Source organism: Coffea arabica, chromosome 11c, assembly GCF_036785885.1.
Source record: "Coffea arabica cultivar ET-39 chromosome 11c, Coffea Arabica ET-39 HiFi, whole genome shotgun sequence".
Taxonomy (NCBI): Eukaryota; Viridiplantae; Streptophyta; class Magnoliopsida; order Gentianales; family Rubiaceae; genus Coffea; species Coffea arabica.
Window position 1 is genome coordinate 5,705,469 of NC_092330.1, and position 10,828 is coordinate 5,716,296.

The 10,828-nt window shown below is 36.5% G+C and overlaps 1 long non-coding RNA gene across 1 annotated transcript; it reads right to left on the bottom strand.

The window, feature by feature from the left end:
• Positions 1-397: 397 nt before the first annotated feature.
• LOC140016881 (uncharacterized) lies at positions 398-7,584 on the bottom strand. Its single transcript, XR_011823126.1, has 2 exons — positions 5,066-7,584; positions 398-575 (listed from the first exon to the last, which is right to left on the bottom strand). It is a non-coding gene; the product is annotated as an uncharacterized lncRNA (long non-coding RNA).
• Between the last annotated feature and the right edge of the window lie 3,244 nt (positions 7,585-10,828).

The window sequence follows — 10,828 nt, forward strand, 5'->3', positions numbered from 1 at the left end:
CATTTATACTCATATGCAAAAGTTTAAGATACCTATATCTATTTATTCATGAGTGGATATGAATAAATTTAATTAAATGGGTTTGTTTGTTACCTATACTCAATTAGTAGCTATTTCCCTCTGCAGTCCACATATTCAATTCACAATCTTACAAAAACTAGCTTCGATTTTTGTGGTTGAAAGTTAGCATAAGAGATAATGTTCAGCAAGATATCTGTCTCTTAATCCGACAGTCAAGATGAGATAATATACATAAATTTTTCATGCTCAATGTGACGACCCCACTTCTCCTTAGGGCGAGCCCTAGGGTATCGGCGAGCCTCCTGTCTAACTCTCGCCAAGGTTCAATACGGATCAAATTTAAACTTAAGGGTAAATGACAAATAATAAAAGTAGATACAAAGAAAGTTCACTTCCTTAAATAAATATTCAAATCTTACATCACAAGTTACCAAAAGGTACATCAACTTTTCCCAAAAATACAACCACCAAAAGTCGACTAATCAATTACATCCAAAATTCTAATCAAAAGGATAACCAAGTCAGCTTCCCCAAAAATCTTCCAATCCGAGCTTCTGTTAAGGAAAACAAATTATGGGGGGTGAGCTAATGCTCAGTAAGGCCAAGAAAAGCATGCAAACATATAGTTCAAGTAACAATAACACTTGTACAAGAAGTATAGCTAGAAAGTTCAGGTAATTTACAATTAACAATAAAACACACTCAATAAGGATACGGGAGCTCTCAAGAGCTAATTTCCCCCTTGCTTTGCTAAGGCTCGACCCAATACCTCCATGTGATGACACTCTGTCAACCGGGTAGGTAGCAAGTCCGTAGAAACCTTACTTACTTCCTCCATCCTTCATTTCACCCTCTCGGATCTGTAACCAAACACTCACTGGGAGGGCAATACTATTCGAGTATGCCAAGCAAGATCTCAAAAGATCAATCTTATAATTTTCTCAAGGTTTACCAGGCTTCTTGACCAATCCCATGCCGACTCGAGTTGCAAGGTTAGCCAATGAGTTTTGGGCGTCCCCAGATGTACAATTACAATTTGCCAAGTTCACTCAATTCAATTATCAATTCACTTCACACAATTCAATTGTCTAGTTAAATACAAGAGAACGAGTGCGATAAAGCACACATTCGTCTCAACAAATCACGATCACTTAATAAACAAGAAACAATTCAAGTATTTAGCAATAATTCATGCACTTGACACTCACCAATTCAAAAGTAAGTGAGTAAACAAAGCCCTTCAATTGTCCACACCGGGATTCCTTTCGAAACCCTCTTGAGTACTTGAAGAAACAGTGACCAACTATCACTCACATATACTCACGACCACTTAACATTCAAGGAAGAAAGTGCACTCGCTTAAAACTTAAGACAATGTCATAAAAGATCTTTAATCCCTTGAAAATCGAGATTCAAAAATGAGAATTTAAAGCCCCAAGCGAACTCTTATCATTCATAAAATTGAGTTTAAAATGAACCATCAATCTCAAAAAGAAGTTCATTAAAGTTCACTTCTTAGGAAATCAGAAATTTTCTAGCTTTACTTGACAATACTTGAGAAATCGTATCTTGAGTTTAGAAGGTCCAAAAATGGAAAACTTTATTTGTTGGAAACTAGATTCAAAGTACTAAAACTTCCCCGAAGACACTTTTCCAAGATTCCAACCAGAAACCATTTGAATTTCAGCTCAAAATTAGAGTTTCATGAAGACAGGACAGGACCAGTCTTGGTTTTTCAGCAATGTTTGGAAATTCGGTAAAATTCACAGGAAGTGAATTAGCTGCTGAAATTTATAACACAACAAGAGCTTCAAGTCAAGTTTCAAACATAATAAGTAGAACTAAATTTGGAGTTTTGAGCACCAAGATACAATAGCTTGAAGATGGTTGGATTTCACAGCATGTTCAACAATTTTCTAGTTTCCAGCTTTAATACAGTTTTGAAATCAGACCATATCTAACTCTACACAAGTCTAAATTGAGAATGGTTTATGGCGTTAGAAACTAGATTCAAAATGCTATAGTTCACCAGAAGAAATCATTTCCAAACTCCTTTCACAAAAGGGACAAATTTGAGCCACAAGATGCAGCTTCCCAGTTTCTTTCGGACAAATAGATAAAACAGGTCAGTCCATTTTGCTGATTCGCTACGGTTTACTAAAAAAGAATTAGCATTGGAATTTTATACCATTGGAAAGCTCTTGATGTCTAGTTTCAAATGCCACAAACGGCACTCAAATTTGACTTTTTTACAAAGAGTTATGTTCAGACAAAGAACTAGTGGCCGGCTGGCCTGATAACAAATTTCCAGATTTCTTCCTTTTCAAAAACCCTAGTTTTGTGCCACCAATTCAAATGATTTTTGAAAGGAAATTTACACACACCTAACACAACATATATCAATCAATTTAGCAGCCAAATAAGCAACAAAATTCAAATTCAAAGCAAGACAACAAGAACAGAAATTTCGGCCAGCACCTCTCTTGGTTTCCTTCCAACTTTCACTCCACTACCAAGCCAATCTCAAGCCATAATTCACATAAACAATAATAATCAAGCAATAATCTCAAGTCAGCTACCTCATAGGTCACCTCAAGGCCACTAGCTTAGAATATAAAGTAAGATAAAAGTTTCCTCAAGTCCACTAGCCTAGAATCTTTATTAGGGTTTCAAACCCATGAAATCCAACCACTAAACTTTGTAAAAATTGAAAGGATAAAGAGAGATGAAGTTGTTACCTCTTAGAGCTCTTAAACCCTAGATGAAAGCAAGTCTTTCCACCACTACTTCACCAAGAAACTCCACAAGGTTTCTTCATTCTACTAGCTAGAGTGAAATTTCAAATGATTTGTGGGTTGGAGGATGTAGAACAAGCAAGATTGGAGTAAGGATGGAATTTTTTTCTCTTCCCTTTTTCTTTCCTTGGTTCGGCCAAATGAGAGAGAGAGAGTGAGGGAGTGTTTGTGTTGTGAATCTTGTGGAGGAAGAATGAAGAAAAGGTAACTTTAAGTTGGTGCAAAAGTCAACTCTCAATAGTAGCGAAATAGTGCATTGTACTACCACTTTCTCTCTTGTTTGTTACACTTATACACTAATCCTCCAAGGTAATTCCTTTAACATTGTAATTACTCATACTTACTAATCTAGTAATATCCTCAAATCTCAAATTAGTCGTACCGGCACGACTTTTGAGAAACTTTCGACGCAAACGCAATAAAGCAAAATTTAAGGAAAATTCACACAATAATAGTATAATTAAGTAACACTAAGGCAAATGATTATAAAAATAACTAAATTAAGAATAAAAACATAAGTCCTCACACTCAATATTCTCAATTAAAGTCCTTCTTTGCACGCTCAATTTTGTTAATGTCGCGCCCCACTTTTTGAAGGTGTGAAAGTAGTGTGTGAGATATGTATGTGAACGTGTGAAAGTGAAAATAAAAGGTCGTGGGATTGTGAAATGCGACGGTTTGGCCAAACAAAGTAGTTTAAAAAGGGTTTTTGAAATGAAAATGGAGTCGCCACTTGGTATAGAGTTAGGGTGTACCAAGTCACCCAAACAATGATTTTTTGAAAGAAAAGTAAACAAATCCTTTTTAAAATAACTTTTAGGTCTACGTAACCAAAGAAAGGGATCGGAGGTCACATTTGATAAAGGAGAAGGCAAAGGCAAAGTCTAAGGCACTCCCTTACCCTAACCAAAGCTAGTTGCGTGACTTAGCCCTACTTTTCCTAATTCTTCTACCCAAAATATGTGTTGCATGTTGGATGTGACTAATGGATATGAAAAAAAAAATGTAATCCTAAATCTAAAAATGTTTCTTATGAGGCTTTTTGGTCCCAACCACATGAATTGTGATGGCCAGTAAGGAAAGCCCTCATAGAGGTCATGAATAATGCAAATGAATACTCAAGTATGAGTGTAAGTGTGCAAATGTAAGAAAAGTGCAAGTGTGCCAATTGAGAAAAATGAAAGTGTATGTGTGCAAGTGGATAAAAATATGGTAGTAAATATATAAATACAATTGGGTGCAATTTGTGAGGTAGAAAATAAATAGGTGATAGGGAAAGAAGAGAAATGTGTGCACATGGCATGTGAAGTGAGAAAAATATAACTAGTGAGAAAATGTAAAAAAATGAGAAAAGTGATATGGTAAAATAGAGGTGCATGAACCTAGAGGGATGCATCAAGTCGGGTACGGGAATGACTCCTAACTTCATGATTTTAATTTTTCCTTTGATTAGAAGGAAGAACTAGCGTGTTAAGGCTATTTTGTAGCCACACTCGCTCGTTTCCCTTACCGAAAGGGAACTCTCAAGCAAATGTACCCTATAACTAGCATGAGGATGCAAAAACCTAAGATGAAGGGGAAAGGATTGGAGAAGCATGCCAAATGCTAGAAAACTAAGAAAAATGTATGAAATGTAGTGAGACATGCAAGTATGTACCAACGAGAGGGGACGGCCTATTGGGTCTAGCATTGGACTAGCCCTTTTCTAAAATTCTCTCACAAGCATTGGACTTGCGAGAGCTCGAGGGGAAAAACCATGACCAGCGTTGGACTAGCCACGGTGACGCATTCATCCATCACATTCATCTATGACTATAGAAAGCAATTAGACATGTCAATCACATATTTTCACATAGCACATAACACATAAGCATGCTTGTCTAGATACATAATCCTAGGGAAAGCGGTTAAACACATAGGCATATAGGCACACACACAACACATAGCACACAAGCCCTATCTATTACAAAAAGGGGATGCCTACTACAATCTAGAGGGGGAAAGGAAAAAATAAAATAATAACCTAGCTATTACAATGGTGGCATTCGAGTGCCTTTCAAATGATCAAAATTAAATTAAAAATGAATATACAAATTAAAGCCAATAAAGTGAAATAAATAAATAAATGGAATAAATAAATGAATAAATAAATAAATAAATAAAACATTCCAAAAGCATGCTATTAAACACGTAAAGTCACATAGGGCACTTAGGGTCAAATAAAGTAAGAAATAAAGGAAAGGGTGTACCTCCCTCGAGACGATACCCTAATGAAGCGGAACCACACTCTTATTTACCCTCCAAAATAATAAAAGGGATCAAGGCATCACTTTAATTAACGAATAATCCCAAAAGATAAAATAAACATGAAATTGAATCAATTAAATCATGTAGACAACTCACATTTAAGAAGTCAAAAGAAGAAAGGACTTGATTGCAAAAATTAACAAAGATTTGAGGTCAAAATTAAAGAAAAATAAAGTTTAGGGACCTATTTGCAATTCAATTAGGGACCCAATTGAAGGAAGTTAAAAATGTCCAAGGCCACAGCATAGTTATTTGAAATGCAGGGACTGATTTGCAATTTCGTTTCTGGTCTCTTAGGAGACAAGGCCATTGGGCCATTTTTAACCTTTCTTGGGCCAAAACCACTTGGCCCGATCGGAAGTCCAAGGTACTGAAATGGGCTAGCATATTATTTTGGCCAAAAAATTAGCCAACCAAATAGATGGGCCCTGACCCTCTAGGCCAAACCAAAAAACCAAACAAAATAAACTAAAACAACTTTCTTAAACCCAAACACAAAATAATCTCTTAGCCCAAACGCTTATTTCATTAAACCCAACATGATAAAATCAACTAAAATTATTAAGCCACAATTATGACCTAAAATCAAGAATTAATCTAGTTAAAAGACTATTCATGCATATTAGAAGATGATTACAATCCAAAAGGGGAAATGAATTCAACTTTTTCAATTCTTTGGGCTCTATCAGAACAGGGGAAACTAGAGGGGTCCCAATGCAACAAAAGTAGGGACCTAATTGAAGGACTTATGAAGGTTTTGGGGGTCACAATTAGAAGCTTTGGAACCCTGCGGCTAAATTAAAAAAGGAAAAGAAATTTTGAAAGACTCAAATCATGAAATCAGGTCATCTTCTCCAACCGATGGAAGCTCCAGACGACTGCTTCTTTCACATATTGAAGCTCGAATTCATGCAAACCAGGAAAAGTAAGAAAAAAGAAAAACCCGCGCATCAAAATCCCTAAAAAAAAACTCACTTCATCCCGGAAGATTAACAGACATCTTCTGGCAAGCATTGTACTTGCTGGAATTTCACTTTCCTTAGACGCACAACGCAGGCAAAAATCATGTTTAAGCGGGACTTTCGGTTAGGCATTTTATCAAGCAATACATGAGCGTAAAAAATCAGCAAATCTGTACTCAATCAAAGGTGACAACCAGCCCCAAAAATTATCAGAAACGGAGAAATTCAATTCCGGTCATCATATACAGCATGCATATTCAAAAATTGAGGCCAATTAGCACGAAAACTACACTAGATGAAGCCGCGGCAGTCCCATTTCAAACGCTAGGCAAGAACTAAAAAAACGTTTGGAGAGAAACGAGACTTATAGTGCCTTTGTTCGGTGAAGATTCACGGATGGAGATGGGGAATTCTGGAACTGATGACAGGCTGCAATTCCTTTCCTCCTACTCTGTTTTCCTTTTCCAGCTACATCCGACGTCCGCCGCCTTTTCTTTTGTTTTCTCCTTTTCTTGCTCTGCTTCCCAGCCGCTAATCTTTTCCCCTGTTGCTGCGGTGGCAGCGGCAGCAGTGGAAGTTGAAGGGTGGCGGCTGGGGCGGTAGAAAGTAGTGACGACAGGGCTGTTTTGAGGGTGGAAACCGACGGAGATGATTCCCAATCCTCAGGGTCTAGCTCTCCCCAGAGCTACCCGTAGCGCCATTTAATCTTGCTCTGTTTCTTCCTCTTAGTTTTTTCTTCTGTTTCTATTTCAGAACTTTCCCTCTTGTTCCGCCTTTCTCAATTTTCAGGCTCCCTCTTGTTCTACCTTTTTTCCTTTCCTCCGTTTTCCTTAGTCCGTCGCCCCTCTGGTTTTTCTCCTCCCCTTTGCTCTGTTTCTCCTTGCTTTTTCGTCAAGCTCTCCAAACGAAACTCTCTGCTTTTTCCATCCGAAAGCTCCCCCTCTATTGTTTAGCCGAATTCTTTTTCCCCCAATTTTCAGATTTTTGCCCCTGTTCTGGTCTATCCCCTGAAGCTCTCCACTTTCCTTTTTTTTTTTCCTTTTTCCATCTCAAACCTAGCCGCCATAGCTCCCCTGTTTTCTCTTTTTTCGTCCGCCGCACCCCCCTCTGTTTCTTTCTTTTTTTTTGTTGCTTAGCTCGCCCCTCTCTCTATCTGTCTTGCCGAAGCCCCTTCCTCTTTTTCCCTCTGCTTTTCTTTCTTTTTGCTCTTTATCCAACCGAAGCTCTTCCTCCCTTTTTCCCCCTTTGCATTTTTCGTTTCCTTTTTTCCGTCTTCAATCTGTCCGCCTCTGTTTTTCTGGTTCCTCACCTTACACCCTCTATCCCTCAGCCGCCATTCCTCTTTTCCTATCTTTTCCTCCCCTAAAACCTCAGCCGAAGTTCCACTTTCTTTTTCCATCCGCGGCCCCTTTTTTTTCGGTCCTCCCAACCTCTTTCTTTTCTTCTTTTTCCTTTCAAAAATCCCTATCCTACAAGTGTCTAGACACCTCACCATCTAGGTGAGGTGTTGTCAAATGCAAAAAGGGACACTTGTCCCTATCTATGATCCCCACTTGTCATCATTCATTTTTTTCTTTTCTCTTTTTTCTTTTTTTTAGTACGAAGACAAAAAAATAAAATAAATGAACTAGAACAAAATAAAATAAAGTAAAGTAAAATAAAAGCCCTAGAATTGAAACAAATAAACCTATTAAATTAATTAAACAAAATAAAGTTAAAAAATCAAAAATTTGGTGTCTACAGTTAATTAAAATCATTTACATTTTACTTCATAATTGGAATATTTGGCATGTTATAGAGGCAGAAATAAGGTTAAAGCTTAAAATTGGGATATACATTTTTTGAGTAAACTGTTTGCTGCTCTTCATTGGGCATTTAACATATTCAACACTAAGGTGTTAAAATGAGTGATTTTGACGGGTTTAGATTGATTAAAATAGGTATGGGTATAAGTGAGTCAACTCATTTATACCCGTCTAATTAATGGGTAAGTAAAAAATTGAGTTAGATAGCCCAATTACCAATTTATAACCCATTTATTTTAATTTTTTGTAAACTCATTTAAATTCATTTTTACAAACTAAGTTATTAATTTATATCACCTTTTGCACCCATCATTAGTTTGAAATATTTACTTATAATGTTCAATAGGCCTAATTACTAATCTTTTTCCCATTCGTGCTTTATGTTATAAAATCACATACTTTTTAATAATTGAACAATAAGAATATAAAAATTTGAACTAAATACTATGAAAGTTAATTTAAAAACTTAATCCAAAAACTTTGGACTCCTAGCATTTCTTTCATGTGTAAATTTAAAATTTCATTTTGGAAAGGTAGAAAAAGAGGCTAAAACTTTTCATAAATTGGTAATGCTGAAAAATGAGTAAGTTAACAAAGTACAAGAAAATAAAATTATAAGATAAAACCAATAAATAATAATAATAATAATAATAATGAAACAAAAGTAGTTAACATCATGATAAAATAAAGAATCTGAAAAAAAAAACGAGTAGATGCAAAGAGGAGGTTGGAGGGAAGACAATTCTAAATGGATTAATTATATTTAATAGATTACCCAATAATATCCAATAATTGTGTTTGATAGATTACCTAATAATAAATGGGTATTATTGGGTAATGAATTTATATCTATATGTAAAAATTTAAGATACCCATATCCATCTATTCATGGACAGGTATGGATATATTTAATTAAATGGGTTTATTTGCCACCAATATTTAACACTATATGGATCAACATTATTTGTTTCACCTACAGTAAACAAAATAAAAATGTCAAATTATGCTTTTATGTCAAAGTAGTTGTCTCCACTACCAAATTGCTATTCCAATTTCAAACCTTTTTTTTTTTTTTTTTGTAGATGGCATGAGCTCTGACAAAGTTCAAACCTACGTTCTAAATTTTAACCTAATTCTCTCATTCACTACAAACATACAGGTTGTGACTCGTAGTACTAGGGAGTTAGGATCGATCCCATGAGGATCACTTCCAACTACTAAGCCTTTTAGGTCACTCTATTATCTAAACTAATCAAGAATTTTGACAAAGTAAAACCACTAAAATGCTAAAATAATGCAATACAAATTAACAACTTGAAAAAACTCAACTAAATACAAATGTCCTACTGTGACAGTCCCACCTCACCCTAAGGCAAACCAAAAAATTCGACGGACCGCCTGCCCAACTCTCGCTTGGACTCAGTCCTACCTCCATCAAAATCGGAGTAAAACTACAAGAATTAAAACGAAATGGAAGGGGCCGCTACCACATCTCAATCCAACCAAGTACAAGTAAATTTTGTTTGCAATGAAAGAATGTACATTCCCGGATCCGTATGTCACCTAAACAGGAGGAAACACTTTAAAATATACATATTAGCAAATTTACAAATCCAAAGGGAAACATTGTATTAAGATACATTTAGGGTTTCCAAATTGTCGAGGAGCTATACCAAAAGAACAAGAGAATTTCTAACTAGCTCAACACATTCTTCAAAATATTGAAATTCCAAAAGATGGTTCCCTGTAAGGAAAACAAGGATAACGGAACGGCGTGAACTAAAAGCTCAATGAGGTACCAACAGTATAAACAGTAGAATCAGTAGAATTCATGAGAAAGCACTTTGGAGGCACATATTCACATCAAATACGAGAAATGAATTAACATCACAATGTAAAGGATACAGGTGGCTCTCAGGAGCCAAATCCCTGTTGCTATACTTGATCCAGTCTCGTTGACTCTCCGTCAACGTTCAAATACAGGAACCAGTCCAGTAGAACACCACTTTAATGCCAAAACCCCCTTCACCAAACATACTCCTTACCGGGCCCGAACGCTAAACAGGAACAGGAATGGTAATACTTGAGTATACCAGAAATGCAGAGTCTCCAATACCCATAGATTCCCCAGGAACAGGCACCCATGGATTGTCAATTTTCTCGACCAAGCCCTTGCTGGCTCGATTCAATTAATTCCCCATGAGGTTGAGCTCAGGTTTAACAGGAAGGTCGTTGGATAAACTTTCAAACGATATCATAACAAGTGCAAGTAACAAGTTCAAGTACATAACAAGTACAAGTAATAGATTCCAGTTCGTTCAGTACAGGCAAGAGAACAAGTGTGATAAAGTACACCCTCGTCTCATACAAGATAAACAGTCAGGAAAGACATTCAAATAGCAATTTGCAAGTACAGAAGATCAGTTTAGCAATAATTCAGGGGAGTGATGCACTCACCGGTTCAAGTACAGATACTTCAAAAGTTTTCACGCCAAAGTGGCTTTAATCGCCAAGAAACCCTAAAAGAACCAATGTAAAACAATTGAAGGTTCCACATCCAAAATCGAGTAAACAGAATGCACAAGTGAGGTTCGACTACTAGTCGTATGCCTCGCCAAATAATCACTAATGCAAGGGTGCAAAACATGATTTTTGGGAACGAAAAGGTAACATGAAGACCTAGGGCTCAAACAAACCAAAACCCCTTCATTTCTATCAAAAGCCAACTCAAACTTAAAGGAACCAAACGGCCTAGAAAATTGGACAGCATTCCCCCTAAATTTACTTACTTTTCCAGCCATCATGGCTTCATTTTTCCTCAATCAATCCCAAAGTCACACACAAAATAATTTCATTTCAATAGCCGTTCAATAGGCTCAAAGTGGTACAAGTACAAATTCAATTTAGGAAAATGTCCGGAAAGGAAGACAGATTTGAT